The sequence below is a fragment of the Dipodomys spectabilis genome, unplaced genomic scaffold (genome assembly GCF_019054845.1).
Source record: "Dipodomys spectabilis isolate Male_0828 unplaced genomic scaffold, ASM1905484v1 ptg000575l, whole genome shotgun sequence".
Classification (NCBI taxonomy): Eukaryota; Metazoa; Chordata; class Mammalia; order Rodentia; family Heteromyidae; genus Dipodomys; species Dipodomys spectabilis.
Genome location: NW_024871252.1, coordinates 1,018,158 through 1,040,752, shown reverse-complemented (window position 1 = coordinate 1,040,752; position 22,595 = coordinate 1,018,158). Strand labels below are relative to the sequence as shown.

The 22,595-nt window shown below is 32.9% G+C and overlaps 1 pseudogene; it reads right to left on the bottom strand.

Moving 5' to 3' along the window:
- Positions 1-19,430: 19,430 nt before the first annotated feature.
- On the bottom strand, positions 19,431-19,527 carry LOC122100350 (annotated as a pseudogene).
- Positions 19,528-22,595: the final 3,068 nt, after the last annotated feature.

The window sequence follows — 22,595 nt, the reverse complement described above, 5'->3', positions numbered from 1 at the left end:
ACTCCAAATGTATTAAAGATGTATGAATCAAAGCAGACACTCTGAAATTTTTACCGGATGGAATAGCAGAAACCCTAGGTCTCCTTGGCACAGGCTGAAATTTTCTTAATAGAGATCCAGAAATACAAAAAAACATCAAAGACAAATGGGAAAAATGGGATTGCATGAAATTGCAGAGCTTCTGCATGGCAAAGGCATAGCTAGCAAGATCACTAGAAAGCCCATGGATTGGGAGAAGATCTGCTCTAGTCACACAATGGACAAGGGTCTCATATCTAAAATATACTTGGAACACAAAAAATTAAACCCCCCAACAACAAATCTTCAAAGAAACAACTGCCCAATAAATAAGTGGCCTAAAGACTTAAAGAGAAACTTCTCTGAAGCAGAAAGAAAGATAGCCAATAAACACATGAAGAAATGCTCTTTAGTAATGAAAGAAATGCAAATAAAAACAGCATTGAAATACCCCTAACCCCAGTTAGAATGGCTATAATCAAGAACTCTAATAACAACAGATGCTGGAGGGGATGTGGACAGAAGGGAACCTTACAGTACTATTGGTGGCAGTGTAAACTTGTTCAACCACTTTGGAAAGCAATATGGAGGTTCCTCAAAAGATTGCACATATTGCTCTCCTATGACCCAACAATCTCACTTTTGGGCATTTACGCAAATGTTCACAAACAAGTCCACAGTAAAACTTCCAACACGACTATGATTATTTCATCATTATTTACCATAGCTAAGATATGGAACCAATGCAGATGCCCCTCAGTAGATGAATGGATCAAGAAAATGTGGTATATATACAAAATGGAATCTATGCTTCCATCAGAAAGAATGACATTGCCCCATTTGTTAGGAAATGGAAAGACTTGGAAAAAATTATATTAAGTGAAGTAAGCCAGACCCAAAGAAACACACCTCCCATGATCTTCCTTATTTGCAGTAACTAGAATATGTCTGAGTCAAGCAGAATAGGTCAAATAAGTTGATGTCAGGTCAATGAACCCTAAGATATGTATTCAAATGTTTTTTTTTCTTTCATGGGATTGTTTCTAACACATTTATAAGATTATTTCTTTGTCGGTTTGTATGTCCCTCCCCCATGGTATAACCCCTGATATTGGTATAATTTCTGGAGAGGAATGGCAAAAACAAATCATTTAACTAGGGATACAGGTGGACCCATTGCAACAATAAGATGTACAAGTCACTATGTCGAAATCGAACTTTACAACTTTGGTGGTGGGGAGCAGGATTGGGTGGCGACGCAAGGGGAGGATGGGAATGGATGGATCCGGGAAACAAAGTGGGAGGCTACAACGCTTCAGAAGAAATGTACTCATTATCTTGCCCAGGTAATTTTAACCCCTCTGTACAATATTTTCACAAGAAAAAAAATAATAAATTTAAAAAAAGAAAACAAAACCGGAAGATGACATGATCTTGTATTTAATGGACTCCAAGGACTCCATTCCCAGGTTACTTGAGCTGATCAGAAACTTTGGCCAACTAGCAGAATATAATTTTGTCTCAATAAAACCAACAAAGAAAGGAATAAATAATAAACAAGAAAGGAATACGCAGTTGGAAATTGGGGCTAATTTTGTCATTATGTTTTGTGAAGTCAAGTTCCCTATACAAATGCAACTCATATATAATGCTCAGTTGTGTTTTAAATTTTGTCTTAATTACAGAATATTTCTAGATGAAAAAGAGCTCATGATTCCCAACCAAATATTGTAAAAAGTAAGCATCATTCTGTTAGATTCCAAAGAAATGATGAAGGATTAAAAAGTTTAAGCCTGGATAAATAGGAAAGTTCATTTAATGTAGGGCTTTGTAGACCTAGCTAAATTAGAATTTAGATTTAAAATAGATATTTTTTGTTTGTAATTTAATATTCTATAGGATACTACAAAATTCTTTTCAAGTGAAAGATTTAATTTACAAATTCACAAATGATTCTGGCATTCTAATTGACTAGAGTAGTCTTTCCAGTGAGGTATAACTAGAACTTAGTTAATAGATAATCTCAACAGTTCATCTGTAAAATGATAATGTGAAAAATCTAGACAAATTGCCAACAAATTGATGATATTAATTTATAAATATAGAAAAAGAGCAATCTTTTGAGACTTTGGTATAACATGGTATAAGGAGAGTAATTGTGTGACTTTTTTTTTTTCCTCCTATACATAACACAGGAAGAAATTTCCTTAGTTATGTACCTCTGTACACAATGAGAAAAATGCTGGGTTAGAGGTTTGTTTTTATTTTGTTTTTGTTGTTTGGTTTGTCCTAGGACTTAACCTCTGGGTTTGGGCACTGTCCCTGAACCTGATTATGCTCAAGGCTACTGCTCTACCACTTGAACCTCAGTGCCACTTGGTTCTGGCTTTTCCTTATGAGTTTATTGGAGATAAGAATCCAAGGAACTTTTCTGCCTGGGTGAGCTTTCAACCATAATCTTAAAATCTTAATATTAAGATATACAGATCTCCTGAATATCTATGATAGATAATATATATTTATGTAATAAAAAACATAAAATAAAAATAAAAATAAATAATATTTGCAAGTGTTCTGATCTCAAGAATACCACTGCGGGGAAAATGATGTAGCAAAGTGTAGTGTAGTATTCTTTCCACAATAGGAAGTACATCACATTAGCAGAAGTGTAGTATATTTTCACAATAGTGATAAACTAGTCATGAATTTAGGGAATTTTAAGTTGCACCTTACAAGTTGGAAACTGTTTGGCTAGGACGATTTTACGGCATAAAAACTTGGGATTGATTGTCATAGAAATAATAGCTTAATCTGATGAACAAACGTTTACTCTTACGGAATTATTTATTGGAAGTGGCGCTGTAGCTCAAGCGGTAGAGCACTCACCTTGAGCTGCAGAGCGCAGGGACAGCGCCCAAGCCAAGAGTTCAAGCCCCACGACTGACCCAAAAAAAAAAAAAAGGAATTATTATAGATACTTCATAGTTTTATCATCTACAAGAACGTGTCTATTTTTTCTGTTGACTTTTAAGTATGTAATGCCTCATTGAAAAATGCATCTATTGCAGAATTAAATAAAATGCAAAGAGGCACTATTTTGAATGTCTCTGGTATGGCATTTTCAGAATTTGAAAGTGAGTAGTTAGTAGTCATAGGAATGTTGAGGAACAGATATATTCTGTCCTCTTAACAATTAGTCAGTTTTCAAAGTTAGGAGTTTCCATAGATGTGAACTGTTTTCTGTTTTAGTATGAGACAATACTAAAATAATGTTTTTTCCAAAGAATGGCAAGTATATTCTGAAAATATTGTATAGTTTGATAACAGTTGATGTCCCTCTGATAAAGAAAGAGCTAATTCAAATTAGCAGCCAAAATGTTCATTTTTTTAAAAGGTAATATACATAGAATAATATTTACTATACAAATACAGTGAAATTATATTTTATGTAGCTATTTTTTAACTTAATTTTAATGTCAAGGTGATATACAGAAGGGATTACAGTAACTGTAAGATATTGAATACATGACATGTCAAAAATTTTTTTTTTAATTTTATTTTATTTTATTTGAGAACATACTGTACAGAGGGGTTACAATTACATGGGCAGGATAATGCATACATTTCTTTCCAAGCATTGCAGCCTCCTCCTTTGTTTACCCTTCACCTCCCTTCCCAGCATCCCCTCTCCCTCCGACCCAATCATACCCCCCTCCCCCCTCCCTCATTTTTCTCACACTTTTCTTCACCCCAATACCCCTCACAAGTTGTGATGTAAATTTTCAACATGTTGTCCTGTGAGTATTGCTATTGCATTGGTTTGCTTTTGTCCTTTGTCTCGACATTTTATTGTTATTCTTCCCTTGCCAAATGAAGATAAATATATATACAATATACAGGATACTGAAATAAAATACAATACTGGACATACCAAAGGGGAAAACACAAAAGAAAAAAAGAAATCACATCGTACCTTAAAAACAACAACCACAAAGAAAAACCGCTCTTTCCATATCTAGCAGTTTATTTTGCTCAGCATCATTTTATATGGTCATTTATACATAGCTATGGAGCCATTCTGCTCATCTGCTAGGACTATCTTAGATATTTCCTAGTTATTACAAATGAAGGAAACCATGGAATCTGTTTCTTTGTGTCTTGCTTATTTTTCTTAGTAGGATTTTTCCAAGTCTTTCCATTTCCTTATGAATTGGAAGCATAGACTTACTCTGTACATATATAAACCACATTTTGTCAATTCGTTCATTTACTGAGTGGCATATTGCTTTAAAACATGATTGCATGTAAGTAACACTTAAGACCATTCAAAAATGACAGATGCAAATTGTCATGTCAAAAACGAGCTTTACAATGTCGGTGGAGGGGAGCGGGGGGAAGGATTGGGTGGGGGAGAGGAGGGAGGCTGGGAAGGGAGGTGAAGGGTAAACAAAGGAGGAGGCTGCAATGCTGGGTAAGAAATGTACGCATTATCCTGCCCATGTAATTGTAGCCCCCTCTGTACATTATGTTCACAAATAAAATTTAAAAAATGACAGATGCCACCTCACTAGATATACTAATATCATGATTTCTAAGTAAGATAGTATTTTATGGTGGTACAAGTGTTGAGATATAGGATGAGTCTAAGGTATATATTGCACTGAATTAGACAGGAAGATATCCAATATCATGTAGGATAAATATGGTAGTGACAAAATATTTCCCTTGAGAAAGATATAGAAGGCTGCCAGAAGTATGAAGTAGTTCAGATAATTTTGAAGAACTTAGAAATTCAAGCTCAATTATGTCTCTTTAAATAATAGTTATGTAAGTGGAAGGGCAAAAGAAGGGTAAGAGAAGAAAATAACTGACAGTAGATCATTGTCCCAAGTTAAAGTATAAAAAGACATAATCTATAACTTCTAAGTTAAAGTGAGACCAATATAATACGTCCCACTTAATTTAGGTACATGCAAAATATTTACTTGGCTTTTCCCTACTTATATGCTCCAAAACAAATGAACAGTTATAAGAAAAGTTATGTGATTGCCATTGCTTCAACTTGAACACTAACTGTGCTCAGCCCTATTTTCTCACTTTGCACGTGGAAAACAGTCCCTAAGTTGATGATGTTGTGGCTGATTAGAGTCAGAGTTAGGGGCTTCTACTTGTACAATTATCCCATAATAGGTTAAAGCAGTTTTCCCCCAAGATATCCAACTACATTGTCTGAATCTGTACTTTGAACACACCCTCACAACTGAGCACATTATTTGAAATTATACTTCAGCTTTTCTTGGCACATTCTACTTTGTGCCTTTGTCTTCTTTGCACATTCCTTTTCTGTTCATAGTTGCTCTATTTCCATTTCATCTGTACAAATTGCTAAGAACATTGTTCAACTACCACTTCTTGTTTGTACACGCCCAGTCTATGAATGAAGGTACTTTGTCCATGTTAAGCAATAGGGTAATACTCACTCTCTGAGGAGAAAAGTTCCACAATATAACCCTATGCCCACATTAAAGGATATAGAATTTAAAGCATTTTGAGACAAACAGTGATATTAGAATTGAAAGGCTTCTTAGGGACATTTTCCTGGAGTTCATTAGCTTACCCAGGAGAAATATATATATCCACAAAATTTGGAGCTATTTAGTAAGTATCCGAATTAACATTAGATCCTAGATGTTGTGTTAATACAAGTCACGATTGTATTATTGTTAAATCAGAACCCTTCACTACTTGACAATGTGTATGAGAAAATGAAAGAAAGGCATTAAAATAAAATGTCTTATCTTTTTAGGAATTTAATCCTAGGATTGAGAGTAATGTCTGAACTTTTCCATTCAATAAAAGCTTGAAGTTTATAAGAACATTTTCCTACATATAAGAATTATTGTCAGGTTGGTTGACATGGTTATTTCAGCATGGAGATTTACCTAACAAGAATTAGATTTCAATAGTGTATATGGCAGTTATGATGTGTCAATGGCTATTGAGGCATTTTCTATTCTAAAGAGGAATAAATTCCTGGAGTCTTCCGTCACATCAGTAAAGCTGTATATTCAACCTAATAATTGGTGTTACTTGTCCTACATTTATAATGAGTAGGCTGATAAGATATCCAAATATATCTAAATATATTTCAATAAAATCCCACAGATATGGGTAGATGAGTCACTAATTGGTACTGTAGGACAAATTAGGCCTGTCTGTTCAAGCTAAAATCTCCTGGCTAAACAAAGTTTTCAAAAATATTCACACAATACCAATGAGTAAAGTTCATGACAGTTATATCTGTATAATATTTCTAAGGTCAGGATTAAAGCATTTATACCCAACATTTAGAATCAACATGAGCTGTGGAATTAATGGATCCAGAATTTATGTCTTCACATTCATATCTCAACATTTTACCAATATGACTTTCACCAAAACACTATTCTTATTGAAGTTGTCTATGTCCTTTTACTTTCCAAATCCAAACAGTAGATTTCCTTCAATATCTTTCTGAAAATTATTTCCTTCCTTTTCTTCTGTAAATCTGTGTTTATTACTTTTTTGTTTCCTTATTTATCTATTGCCTCCATCTTCTCCACACTGGTACTCACATTGTTCACACTTTAGTCAGAACTTTCCTTTTACTCTTCCCTTTAATAATGTCCCTGATTTCATTATTATTTTTCCTATTTATGTTCATGGATATTTTGATGATGTTCAAACAGACTTGCATCTGTTTAACATAAACCTTAGAACTAGCAGAGAGTTTTATCCTCTAAATCCATCTTTTCCACCTGTAGTCCTTATCACCAAGAATGTAACTAACACAGTTAGGAGACAGAGATGTGGAAACACTGTAGATTTCCTCTTACCCTACCTCCATCCATTAGATAAAATGAATGATCAAGATTTTCTCAGTTTCTGTCACTAATGTAATTTCTATGTACTCCTTTTTATGCCCCTGACACAAGCCTATTGCAAATACTCATCACCAGTCACTCAGTCCTAAAACAACTGTTTACAAAGTATGCATTTCTCCCCATAGTCTTTTCATATTGGTCCTCTCCATCACCCAATGACTCTCCTTGTAAACACACAGAGTGAAGAACTCAGACAAAAATTCTAGTATCATTATTTTCTCACAACATTGACTGGTGATCTTACATTTCTCATCTGGAAATGGATTTAATCTACCAGAAATATTGAAGAATATATTTGTTGAATTCTAGAGCAAGGAAAAAGAAAAGTGAAGAGTCCTTACATTTTCTAACTTAGCTTTCAAATAAGGAAAGAGTCAAATTCAGTTTGTTGGTATAAAGTCAGAAATAGTTTCATGCTGAAATAAAAATAAATTTTAAATCCTGGCCCTAGAGCCTGTGTCCTTTTATGGTACCTGCAGATATATAAGTAGTATTATGTAAATTGTGTCATGTATTTACAGCTGTAATGAAGAACATACTCTTAATATATCATTGTAAAACATTGTTTATTGAATGGTATCCATATGAGAATGTTATTTGAACTAATCACACAAAGTTGGAACCTACATCTTAGTCCATCAAAATATGGAAATAAACGATTTTATTTATAAGAAAATAATACCACCAAGAAAGGTGAGTATACATTAGAAAGACTGCTGGAAAAACATTAGGGTTTTTACTGACTCTACCTGCTTATTTGATTGTATTTCCTGATATTCAAACTCTCCTCTTGTTATTCTGTTTTTGTTTTTTATTTTGGTTCGTCATGGGGCCTGAACTCTGGACCTGGCACTGTTCCTCAGCTCTTCAGCTCAATGCACTCTACCCCTTGAGCCACAGTGCCACTTCTTTCTTTTTCTGCTTATGTGGTGGTGAGGAATCAAACCCAGAGCCTCATGTAGGCAAGGCCAGCACTCTGCCACTGAGCCAAATTCCCAGCCCTCCTCCTTTTATTCTTATTGTATGTAGTCCAACGCTGTTTATAACTATGCATTCAATGTGGGAAATCCAACTTCAAAGATGTCTAAGTTTTTTTTTCCTTTTCAATCACAACATCGTCATTATCAGGCTACACTCTGGTCATCATCCTCTCCATCAAAATTATTATTAGCATTATAAGTGTTAATTATTGAACGTCAGATATGTGTGTATTATTTTATTATTATTTGTCTTTTGATTAATAATTTTAATGTTACCACTGTGCATGCGTCCATATTTTGAACAAATTTGTCCAAATTTTGGACAAATAAACAAAAAACTAAACCATATCAGATAGCTTGACTACGTGCTTATAACAAATTATGGAATAGATTTTTTTGAAGCATTGCAAATTCCTAATCAGTATGAATTAACTTCCTCATCCCCTAACTACAATCAAATATTTAAGAATTTGGGCAGAACCTTTTCAAGTAATATACTGTAAATGTTACTACAATATCATGTGTATATCAAAAATTCTCTTGAAAGTAATAAACTCTACTTTCTATTAAAATATTAGCTTTTTTATTGTAGGAAACTTTTAGAAAAAGAGACTGTATATCTTTCAAATGAAAAAGGTCAAAAATAGTAGCATAAATATTTTAGAGGGAGTCTGTCTTCTCTCTCTCTCCCTCTCTCTCTGTATATATATATCTGTCGTCTATATATATGTGTTATGTATACAATAGTACATTTTTAGAGATTATTTTTCCTCAGAAATATATACATATATAAAAATTTATGTGTAGAATGATATACATTATAGTGAAACAAGCAACTTAAAATATAATTAAAATTAAAAAAAAAAAAACTTCATGAAACCAAGTGCCTGTAACTGACCCTTATAATAGGAGCTATTCAGGGTGCTGAGATCTTAGAACTGTTTTCTAAACTAGCCCAGACAGAAAAGTACTTGTTAGATTCTTATCTCCAATTAACCATTAAAAACAACACCCACAACAACAAAATTGATCACATTAATTTCACAAAGACCTCTTTTAACTGCTGTGAACATTTCTTAGAAACATGAATACATAGCCCTGGAAAATGTTAAGTAAAAAGTCCAGAATAATTACGTCTATGTTAAAGACATGACTATTTAGATTGTTTAAGATATTTAGGTAATGATTAGAAGTTAAGAATAATGATAGATAGGTAATATATTGGGACTGTTTTTTTCATTCTATTTTACAATAGCATAAAATGATATTTATAATCATTATATAAAATTACTCTTGCTTGGTATTTGAATTATCATAAGTGATAAATATTTTTAAATGATTTCCAAAGCAAAGGAATATCAATTCTTTTGTAATTTCAAAAAGATTAAGAAAATGATTTCAAGGCTGGTTCACTCTAAGTCTATATTTGTTTTCTTGTTCTAGTTTTCATATGTTAGTAGAAATTAAAATTCCAAAAATTTAATGGATATTGGCATTCAGGAACATCTTCACATACACTAATATTGGAGTCCCTTAAGTTGAATTGTTTTATTTCATTTGTTGCTCACAAATAAATCAAGATTATTTTGTATTTTGTTCTTTTCACTGCTTTTGGCTCTTATCTTGAGAATATGTTTTTCCTAGCAAAGTAGAGATAAGCAATTGGATTAAGTAAGTAACATATGACTTTCATAAAATGCAGATGCATAGATTTGGGTCTTCTGTCATTTGCTAAAACTTCCTTCCAGAAACGTTTCTCAATTACTTAGAAGTTTTTCCCCTTCCCCTCCACAAATTATACTGACATCAAATACAGTGAAAGCAGGGGTTATACTGTGGAGGAGGGAGCAACAAAGAAATAATCTTATAAATGTGTTAGAAACAATCGCATGAGAGAAAAAATAACATTTGAATACATATTTTAGGGTTCATTTCCCTAACATCACCTTATCTGACCTTTTCTGCTTGACTCAGACATATACTAGATATTGCAAATAAGGGAAAGCATCGGGGAAAAAATAGGGCTACAGGTGGACCCATTGCAACAATGAGATGTACAAGTCATTATGTCAAAAAGGAATTTACAACTTTGGTGGGGGGGTAGCGGGGAGGATTGTGTGGGGAGGGGGGGAGGGAGGGAAGGGATGGGAAGGGGAAACAAAGGAGGAGGCTACAATGCTTGATAAGAAATGTACTCATTATCTTGTCCATGTAATTGTAACCCCTCTGTACATTATTTTCACAATAAAAAAATAAAAATAATAAAAATATTACTTAGAAGTGATGCATAATTCCTAGGTAGTCCAGTTATCACACATACTTTTGGATTGAGTTATCTCTGTATAAACTCAAACGGACAAAATACCCTCAAAATAAACAGAAATCACATCTTTGTTTTAAATGCAGTAGTTTACAAAGAGTTTTTCGCCAACACCAAAAACATCTTTTTAGCTATTCTGCATTTTGTGTGAAGAAGTATTAACAATAGTTTTTTTTCCTGACATGCAATTCACTTACAATATATTATCTCTTTTTATTATATACATTTTAGTGCTTTGGAAGTAAATTGTACCTTCGTAGGTTTTCAAAGCCTAATTTTCACAAACTTGCATCTTCAAATAGAAATGCTATAAATTTTAGAACAGTCATTAAAATAGATGTAAAATTCAGTTACAGGAATTTGTCCAGCATACATCCTCTATAGTGTGTCTTTTCAAAATTTGTTTTTGGAGATTATTTCCAGGGTCTCACGCATACTATTGAATTTCACTGTCAATAAACTACATTCTCTGTCCAAAAAAGTTTTTTACTTCTGTTTAATACATTCATAGAAGTGTAATGCCTGGATCCTATACAATTCTCTTTCACCTTTTGAAGACTTCAAAACTTGTTTGCTAAAATGATTGCAGTATTATACAAATCGATCACTATGAGAAATATATCAATTTCTTCACAAATGCATTACTATATTTTGCGTCCTCTTTTTATATTATGGTCATACTAGTGAGTTTTCATTTTATTATTTCTTACACACCAAAGAGTAGCTTATTTCATATGCTCCTCCTATTGACTATTAATTTACATATGTTATTTAAAGAAATATCCTATTCAGGAAAAAATTTATATAGAATTAGAAGATATAAAAATACTTAAGTTTCAGAATCATTGTAGCATTAACAAATATGTGCCCTCTATCTGTTGGATATGGTTTCATTTCTGTTTTAGTGACCTTTGAATTATGAAAGGTTATCACTTGATATAATCAAGTTCTTGCTTTTCTTTAGCAACTAATGTTTTCCATGTCAAATTTTTAGAAACCTTACTGATCCAATGTCATAAATTTTTACATTTATGTTTTATAGGTTTTTACATCTTACATTTAGTTTGATAATCATTCTTTGTAAGGATTGAGGTAGGCCAAGTGCCGGTGGCTCACGCCTGTAATCCTAGCTACTCAGGAGGCTGAGATCTGAGGATCGTGGTTTAAAGCCAGCCCTGGCAGGAAAGTCCATGAGATTCTTATCTCTAATAAACCACTAGAAAACCGGAAGTTTTGCTGTTGCTCAAAGCGGTAGAGTGCTCAACTTGAGCTGAAGAGCACACGGACAGCGCCCATGCCCAGAGTTCAAACCCCATGACCGGGATACCAACAAACAAACAAAGGATTGAGGTAGTAGTCTAAGATCATTCTTTAAATCTAGAGAGGCAATAGTGCCAATACAACCATTTAAGATTCTGTTTTTATTTCATAAAGTCATAGCATCCTTTTCAAAATCTGTGGACCATAAAACTAAGAATTTATTTTTGACAAATCTGTTACCTTCTTCTATGTGTCTGTTCTTATAGTAGAACTATGTTATCTTCACTAAATATGGTAATATGATTCAAAGCTAGTATGAAGGCTCAAGCTACAGCATTTTACAAGATTTCTCTGACTGACTTGTATTCCTTGAATTTACATACGAGATTATTGAGCTGGTGAACCAATATTCTACAGAGATATCTAGATGTTTGATAGTCACTCATATTTCCCAACTTGTAAAAACACAAACCCCTGATATTGTGTATAGAAAAATGTCTTTAGAGATTGCTCAAAGCAACTAAAATTAATTTAGGAATGAGTTAAGATTTAGATAACATTATAGCATAATAAAGTTGAATGATAACTACTTGAGCTGTACTGTAGAAGAGGGGGGGGGGAAGAATGGTGGACCACATAGGAGCTGTATGTCATTGGTATTGTTTCAAAAAACAGAAAGAATTCAGAGAAGAGAAGGAGAAAAATAAACTGTCCTGAATCTAGTTTGTTTTTAATCCACCTGATAGTTTGGACTGAAAGTCCGATAACATGGGAAAAATAAAATAGAAAATAAAGCATTGTATATAGCTGTTACAATGTAAAAAATTTGCAATAGGAATATAATTAATTTTAAAAGAAATAAGAGAAAGAATATCAATAACAATTGCTAAAGTGGATAGAAGATGGATCACATTTTATCATATATAATTTTGAAAAAGCATACTAGCAATGAAAATTTAAAAGTCATAACTTAAATACAATTTGTATTACAACTAGACAGTATAGTTCAGTGGTAAAACATTGGACTAACATATGTGAAGCAATTGTGTGATCTCCCAAGCATTACAAAGTACACACAGAAAAAACCCACATAAACACACACACACACACGCCACATACACATATTTGGAATATTGTTATTATCATATTAAACAGAGGAAATTATCACAAACAATAAAAGTACTTTAATATATGAAATCATAATATTGCTCATACTATTTAAAAGTTTAGTAGAAATAAAATACTCATAAGATAATTGGATTCTTATAGATTAAGTAAATTGAAAATTAAGATATAAAAGACGTGAAATTTTCAAACAAGTTTTAAATAATAAACATTTTGAAAAATGTATCCTTTTATTTTGACAAAAGATTGATGTTACTGGTGTTTTAACTCAAGATTTAGAATATGATAACCAGGTGCTCTATATCTTGCTAGGGATGGCTATATCTCTAATCATTTCACTCTGGAAATTTTATGATAAGTTCTCATAGTTTCCCAGTCTCTCCTGAATTACAAACCTTATTTACACTTCCCACCATAGTTAAAAAATGGAAACCACAAATCACTATGCCCAGCTCAAACAGTTTTTTTTTTTAATTAAAGTATAAATATTTCCAAAAAGTGACCATGTAATGAAGCCTTTTTAATAAAGTATGTGATTCTTAAAAATACAGTATTTCTTACCTGGACAAATATGTTTAGAACTATAAGAAAATAAATATATTTAAATTCACCAACCATATAAAATTTAAGAAAATAATTTTTAAATATTCACATGTTAACTATTTTGAAAGCAAAATATATGCCTGAATAATTTACATGTGTTAAAATTATGCAAAACTAAATTAACTAATCCTACAACTCTGAAAAGAGAATTGGCCTAAAGAAACGAAAATAATTAAGTTCAAAATTTGAAATTTAGAAAATTAAATGAAGTAACTTAAGTAACTGTAAGCCCTCTGTATATCAATTTTATAATAAAAAATGCATTAACAAAGAAAGAAAAGTACCCATTGGACAATAGCGACAGGAAAAGTATCAGTAGTTTTTTTTTGAGTGTGCAAAAAAATCAATGGAAAAGATAACAATGTTCTGTCCATAATAAATGTACTCATTACCTTATTTATGTAACTGTATCCCCTCTGTACATTACCTTTACAATAAAATTAAATTGAAATTAAAAATAAACTAAATAATATACCAATTAAGAATTCGTAGAGAGCTAGGAAGGTGACTCAGTGGTAGAGCTCTTGACTTGCATGCTTGAGGCCCTGAGTTAGTTTCCTCAGCATCACATAAACAGGAAAAAAAAGCCTGAAATGGCGCTGTGGCTCAAGTGGTGGAGTGCTAGCTTTGAACTAGCCTTGAGGAACAGCGCCCAGGCCCAGAGTTCAGGTCCCACGACCGGACCCCTCACCAAAAAAAAAAAAAAAAAAAAGAGAATTACTAGAAACCATTGGTTAAAAACTTTTAAAAAACTGCCCTAAGTACCCAAGTAATATAATTTGATGATACTATTTAAATAGTTCAAATTCAGCAGAGAAGCCAAAAGTTTAAAAACCGTTACAAAGTAAAGTAATAAATCAGAATATTTACTACTAATAATAATCATAAGATGAATTTATAGTGGTAGTCAAATATGTAAGAAATGAGGCAATTTGCCATTCGTTTGCACTGAATAAGTGAGAAAGAATTTTCTAGGTCTTTTTAAATATATAATAACTTTAATGAAGAAACTATTCATCATATGATAATTAGATGAAGCTGATATTAAAGAGCAGATTGTACTAAGTTTTTGGATGTTTAAGTATATACTTATTTTGGTTGTGGGAAATTGTGTTCATCTTGGGGTATTGTTTTTGTTAGACTGGTGTCATATCAGTGATTAATTTTAGGATAGGGGTTCCCTTTCCACAAGAACATGCAGCTGATCTGTCTTTTTAGCCTCCCCATTATCAATGGCTTAAGAGTTGCACACCAACTTGCCTAGATTCCTACCTTGGCTGGCCTGGATTCTGCAGTCCTTCCAACCTCAACCTGTAGATAGTGCAAGAGGGTGGAAATGATCCAATGCACCCAGCTATAGATTGAGAAAAATTTCTACTAATCTTTTGGCCTGGGTTCTGTTCTCAAGCTTCCTCAGTAGTTAAGGGTTCAGATGGGAGCCCCTGGTGCCAAGCAGTAAGAGTATTTCTTAAAGCAACTAGACATATATATGACTTAGGCATGTGAACACCTCAGGACAAGAATAAAAGAGCAGTGAAGCGTAGAGGACAGGCCTAATTTTAACTAGCTACTTGGAGGCTGAATAAGCTTAGCTAGCTACTCTGGAGGCTGAGATATGAAGACCACTATTCAAAGCCAGCCCAATCATGAAAATACATGCGATTATCTCTGAAAAACCAGAAGTAGAACAATGGCTCAAGTGGTAAACCTCTATCCTTGGTCACAGAAGCTTAAGCATGATGAATGAATGAATGAGCACTTGCACATGGGCATGTGTGTACTCACATGCATGTGTACACACACATACACACACACACACACACATGAGTATTTCAATGCGAAGTTCTTTTTTTACCTTGCTGTACTCTATTTCCCTGTATTAGTTTACAAATTAACAAAATCAACTAAGCACCTATTTATATACAACTCATCATGTTTCTCTAAACTCAACTATCTTTTTGGAAGCATGCTTTTATTTGACCCAAATGTAAACTATTCAGGAATTTGATTCTTCTCCCTCAATTCTGTAGAATTAGATGATTGTTTAGCTTCCTCCAAGCAATATAATTTTGTGAAATCCTGCATCAAGCAACATATTTCTTTCACTAGAAGGGAAGCCTCTGTCAAACTATTAATAATAGGTTTTTCTTCTCCTTGTTAGTATCTGTAGTTTTATTATCTTCATATATTTCATGATCTGTCTGTGTATAACAAAGACTGCTGTAAAAACAAAAAGACTCTTCACAGCACTTATCATTTATATACTATCCATAGGTATGAAGGTGTTTAAATATTACTGAAATTGCTTTGGAACAAATCATGTTCATATTGACTATCGTGAAAAATAAGAATTGGTTACTCAGCACTTTAGGTAAGAACTTTTTTGAAAGAAACAAAAGGAAAAGTAGGAACAACTCAACACATATATTCAAATGAAACAAAACAACCCAAGAAAACAAATTAATTCAGTACTCATGAACCTGCAGGAAATGCAAAGATTTAAAAAAAAAAAAAAAACATCAGCTATGACTAGCTTATGAAAATCCTGACTACATGGGAGTCTACTCTTGTGAGGATAGAGGTTAAAGCCCAGACTGGACAGAAATATCTGTACACAATGCCATGTACCTGTTATTCTAAATTCCAGGAAGAATAATATAACATGGACTGAGCCCAAGGTCATACACAAGTATCTGAAAAATAATCAGGATGATTTAGGGCTGGGGACATGACAAAGTGGTAAGAACACCCATTTAGGGGACACAAGACACTCAATTCAAACTCTAATATTTGGGTATTATGTAAAAAGCTATGATTTTAAATAATTGGAATAATTGTAAGATTTGAGTATTTGAGTGGAAAAATGCATGAGAGAGATAGAATGAACCCATGGTGCAATACTTTCAACTTAAGTGAAAATGTTTTATGGTACTTCAGACAAAACAGAGTTACCTTGCAAATGAGCATGGTTGTACATTTGGGTGATGGAAATACTTTACTTACACAGATGTAAATTAAATAGATTTTTTTAGGTAGATTGTACTTCTTGAACTAAGACCCTGGATGATGTCCCTGAGATTTTTCTCTCAAGACTACCACTCTACAACTTTGAGCCACAGTTCCAATTCTGATTTTCTGTTGGTTGTTTAGTGAAAAGAGGATACTAGACATTCTTCCCCAGGATGGCTTCAAACCATGATTGTCAGATCTCAGCCTCCCGAGTAACCAGGATGCCAGGCATGAGCTGTCGATAGTTTTCATAATTTAGTAAATTGTACAGTTACCAAAGTTGTACATTATCATTATAACCTGTGTAATATATGTGTGTATGTATATATCAATGCATACGGATAGAAATATTTTAACATATTTTTGTATCTACAGTAGGTTTATGAAATTATCCATTATAAAATAAAATGGAAACAAAAGTTAATAAGGATCAAAACAAAGGAAATTATCACATGTTTCTTGATGTTTAATGGAATACGAATTGCGAGAATCAGTTTGGGAAAACCATCTCTACGTTAACAAAATGGATAAGAGGTATTAATTCCAATCCATCTATTTGCCCATATTGTGCAACCTCACACATAAGTGTCAAAATCAAACAACACTTTTTGCCTTTGCTTTTAACTCACCTGTTATAATTTACGGGTTAGATGAAGTAATCAAATAAAGATTAAAATAATGTTATGTGAGGCTATGAATTAAAGCTGAAAATGATTTTAAACATGATAATAGCTAATTAACTTGCATATTTCTTACTTTTACTTTGTCATGTCCCTCATTCCCATATTAGGAAAGTATATAGAAGGTTCTCACTGAATTATATGTACAATTATGAAAAAAAATGTATTGAAAGAATATGGGCACAATGTGGTTTTAGCTTATTGAGACCTGTAGGGGGAAGTGTGTTTTTGAGGACTTGCAATACATTGTGATGAAGATGAAGGGAGGGATGTGCTTATTCTGGAAAACTGGCTATGGGATTGCTCCCATAAAGGTAGTGATGAATTCTTCCAAAAGGTTACAGTAAAATCACTTTCACAAGCATGTTCACTGCTACACAATTCACCGTAGCCAAGTTACGGAAACAGCCCAGATGCCCTTGGGCGGAATGCTGGTTGGAGAAAGTGTGGCACATATACACAATTGGATTGCACTTATCCATTTTTAAGACTGTTACATTATTTGCAAAGAAATGAATAGATCTAAAAATTTATTAAGTGAACAAAGTCAGAGCCAGACACACAAAGGACCCATGTTCTGTCTCATATTTGGAAGCTAGAAATTTATACAAGTTTACACAAAAATATTAACCAAAGCATGAGATTTGCAGAGGAGTATTTCAAAGGTGTAATTTCTTATAAAATTGAACTTTACTCCAACAAAATTAATAGCAGGAAACTATCATTTGGACGATGTGAGTGGAAGTCAAAAGGAAGGAATAAAGAGAGTTATGGAAGAAGAGAGTGAAGGTATAATATTCAGTGCAACTGTATAAAACTAGAAAAAATTAAAGTGGGATGAGGTTTGGAAGGGTGTGGAAAAGTTATATAAAGATCCATTATATTAAAAAACTGATTTGAAGAATGGAAATTCCCTTGTACAAGTATTTAAGATAAGAAAATTATAATCAAAAACAATGGAGACATCTGATCATAAATTCTATTTCCATCTCTTTTAAAAATAAAAATTATTTGTTCTATAATTTGATCAGAGGGATGGATTTTGTTGCTAGCTATATCATTGCACATCTGTCTCTCTCTTCCTCTTTCCTTCTCATGGTTCTCATAGGTAATATGATTACTCCATAATTATCCTACTTTATTTTGCTTTTATAGTTTTTTTACATCATTTCACTTTCTGCTCTGTCATTTCCCAATTCATTTACATATAAGGCATTATTTCCTATTTTCTCATTCCTAGAATAAGCTGCACATGAAGACACCACTGGTCCTCATTTTCAGTTTGTCCCTTTGAATACAGAGGAAAATCATTCCTCTGCTCTCTACCAAATCTCTACTCTCCAGTTAGAATAATTTAGAATAGTAAAAATGAAAAAAGAGAAAATAAATAATAGTGAAAAAACAGATGCAGAAAATTCACCGGAAAAACGATGAATATACACCTCTTCATCTAGAAGCCTACTGTGGACACTTAGACATTGTCCATGAGTTGGTGGCTCAAAGCAGATATTCATGGAATAACTGTGAAAGGCTGGATACCCCTGCACAGTACTTATACATGGAATAATACCAGAGTGGCTTCTTTATTTCATCATGATGCAGACACCAGTGGCCAAACTAAAGGCCTCTTGACCCCCTTGCTGCTGGGTATAGATATAGCAAAGAATCGCTGGATCTCCTTCTGTTGAACCATTATATCAAACCAGATCTGAAGCACAACTTAGAAGAAACTGCATTTGATATTACCAAAAGGATAAGTATGTATCACTACCTCTTTGAAGTTGTGGAAATCTGTACAAATTGTTCTCTTAAGTCCTAATGTTTCCATTAAGTTTCTTAAATTTCAAAATTGCCAGTCCATCCCATGTGTCCATACAAAATATTTTCACAATACAAAGCAACAGCAATATTTTACTTTAGAAATTCATGGATTCCATGGTATTCTTCCAAGTGAATTGCCTGACTTTGATGTCAAAATATATTCGAGTTGTTTGTATACATCAATAATGTTACCTATAGAGTTTGTTATTTTTTAAAATCAGAAATAATTTTAACTTATCTGTTGAAATGAGTAGTAGAGAAACTAAAGATATTTCTGGTGCTTGTCTGAAAAAAGTATATTTTAAAATATTTATATTCTGTTTGTATAATGTCCATAATCTATTTCTTTCTCTCCTAGATATAATACTTTGAATTTGACATTAAATTATAATATATAGGTCCATTAATAAATGTGTTCTTTCAGATTGCATTCCATATAGGAACAGTTTAAGATTCCTTTAATTCCTAGGTCCTTATAGAATTTTATTTCTTTGGGATAAAATAACAATGTTATCTTATTTCAAAAGTTTTATAAAGATTATGCTATATAAAGGCCTTTCTAAAAAGGTGAAGATTGAATACACTCATGTCAAACTAACTTTTATTTCTATGAATTATATGTATTATTACACTTGTATATTTGTAATCAACTTTTTCATAACTGTTTTTCATTTCTTGCGTCTGAAGAATGAAAAATATGGAATACTTCACAAATTTTCATATCATCCTTGTGCAAAAGCCATGTTAAGCTCTGTATTGTAATTCAGGTAGACATGCTGCTGAAGCATGTAGTATCTTGTAAATTTACATAGTTAATGATGCAAACTTAAGATAGGCATATATCCTTGGTTGCCTATTTGCAACAAGGAAACCTATTGTTACCAAATTTGCTATTCATCTTATTTCTGCAAAATTCTGTGTATGGCGGAAAAAACTTATATTGTTTGTTCAATTGCTCACATTTGCAATTTTTTGTCAATAACTATTTTAAGTCTTTTTCATTTGAAATTTGATCATACTTTGAAGCCTTCATAGCTAGGTCCAAAGGTGATGGATTTTCAAGTACTTATTTTTTAACTGATTTAGCTTTGTGGAGCTAATGGATTCAATGTAAGCCTTGCTTAAGAGCTACTTCTAAACTTCTGCAGCTTAAAATTTCCCAAATGAGGTCTTACTGGCACAAATGTCTGCCTGACCCTTTACCCTTGCTCCATGTAAGAACAGACCTACCAGAATATCTTACCCTGACAGCATAGATTGTCTTATTGGAGAAAAACTAATCTTAGTTACAAAGGATCATAAAGTGATGAACAGTTCAGACAGAACTGTTGAGACTAAGCCAGGCGCTGATGGCTCTCGCCTGTAATCCTATCTACTCAGGAGGCTCCAGGAGAAGTCCATATGTTTCTCCTTGTTATTAGGCCTTAAATTGGTAATGTTTTAATCACAGTGTTTCCTCTTGCCTCTAGGATGTACATCTCCGAATGGTAAAGCTTTAAGTTTAATTCTACCAAACACTGAGGTAGAGGTAATGGAATAATATTTTAAAACAGTTGCCTTTGTTACCTTAACCACAACAGAACAATGCAAAGCATTTTCTTATATTATATATACTTATATATTTTATATTTATGTGCTGATTTTATATTTCACACAGTGAATCTTACTGGAATTAATTTATAATTTGACAAATTAATTGATATTTATTACAATAAATAGATTGGAATATAAATAATCAGGATTAGAATATATATTAGAATATAAAAAGTATCAATGCAACGTTTTCAGTATAAACTTGTGATACCTTCTAATTGTTCTTGGTTTCTGAATTCACATGGTAAAAAAAAAACAATGTTGTTTTCTTTAATCTATAAGGGATTTTACTCTGCTGCTCTGTTTATTGTTTTAACTCGCTGGTCCCAAACTGTTTTTCTCCATATTTCTGAAGCATTCCTACTGATTATACTCGAATTTTGCTGATATGATGTCTAAAAGGTATTATTCTTCCACAGGATCCACGGGTCCTAGGATCCCAGGTCCCAGTTACCTGCATCATCAAATAACTAGGGCAAGAGATCTCACCAAGGCCCATGCAACATACCAATAAAAAGTAATTGAAGACCCATCTTAATTTCTCATTTCCTATATTTCAGGGGCCCAATTCCTTGAAATGCAGGAATTAGCAGTAAGCACTTGGGAAATGCAAGGCAACTTAAAATGCAATATGAAATCACAAAATGTGAAAGTACAGTAATTCAAACTTTCTATTTTCAGATGACCATCCCATAGGAGTGAACAAGACCACAAATGTCACAAAATGATTTGTAATACTCCTCTTCTAATGATTAATGAATGATTTCAGTCCAGCATCATCAGGCCAAAAAATAGTTCCTGGAAAGATAGATCCATAATTGATCTACCAATGCTAGGAATATTTGTCATACAGTTCAAATATAATTCAGAAAAAAATTGATTGAGAAGAACCTTATTGCTTCAAAACACTAGTATTTCAGTCAAACTTGGTTCTGTAGTGTAAAAAGGTTGTCATTCTCAAACCAATGATAACCTACATTTAATCTCCTGAAAGTATATTCCTTTTCAAAAAAACTTTTTAAAATCACATTTGCCAAAATAACATTTTACAAGTAGATGATATTTAGTGACGTTACTAGTTTTTCAAGTGTAGGGAGCAAGTTAAAATAGAGTTGATTTATTTACCCAGCACTAATGCCAAACAGGTTCAACCATTCATTAAAGTGTAGAAATAGGACCCCTCACCATTTGTGTTTTTCAGTAGGTGCTTTCGAAAATTTGTTAAATAGATCAGCCTCCCATATTTCAAACCAAAACATTCGCTAATAAAGTAAATTTCATCACATAAAAATACTTTTTAAAAAGTCATGAATAGTTGCCCTATCATATGGTGTTTTATGTTTTCCTTATCTGTCTAACATAGTAAGAAATATGACTTTAAGTCTTGGATATGGGTACTCATCAGATATTTGACAAACATAAAATCTGTCTTCTTTCTCTATCATATTCCTCTACAGTAGTAAATTTTAGTTTTCTTCTTTTTCCAAAACTCATAGGTAGTAGAAAATATTATCCCATGTAAAATAAAATAATCACAAACCACTTTACAAAGCCATAGGAATACATTCTCAGCCATTTTTAAACTTTCTTGTTGACTACAGATTAATCTTCCAAATGGAGGGGAATAAAATCAGGTCTAGGTGCTTCATGTCTCCAGGCTTGCAAATTGTTACTTCAGATGAATGAATTATGGAAATATAAGCTGACATCAGTTTAAGTATATGCAGAATTGAAACTCCATGGAATGTATATAAACCTTTCAAAGTAGGAGCAGACAGTTTAACAGAATGACTATCAGGAAGTTGAAACCAGAGAGGAATAATTATAAAGACATAGAATGAATGAAAAATGGCACAAGGGTCAAGTACAGCTAGAATACTCAATGTACACATGTGAGAAAGGAAGTGGTAAATCGGAAATAAATCTTGTAGAAGGGGTTGGTTGAGAAGGATAGAAGGAGTGACTCTGATCCAGGAACATTGGACAATTAGATGGACATACTTAATTGAAACACACTAGCACAACCTTTTGAAATTCAGTGAAAAAATACAACAAAAAACACAAACACACAAAAAGCACAACCAAACAGCAATCTCTATAGAGTATGATGATGACTTCTCAAAATTTTAAATAGTTAATGAAGGACAATCTTGTGAAAAGCATACAAAGTTGTTTAAAGTGGGCAGTTTGGGGTGGAGGAGAATTTTTAACAGATTTAAATAGATTGTCTTAGGTTATAAATCACCTATATCTGCTGCAAATA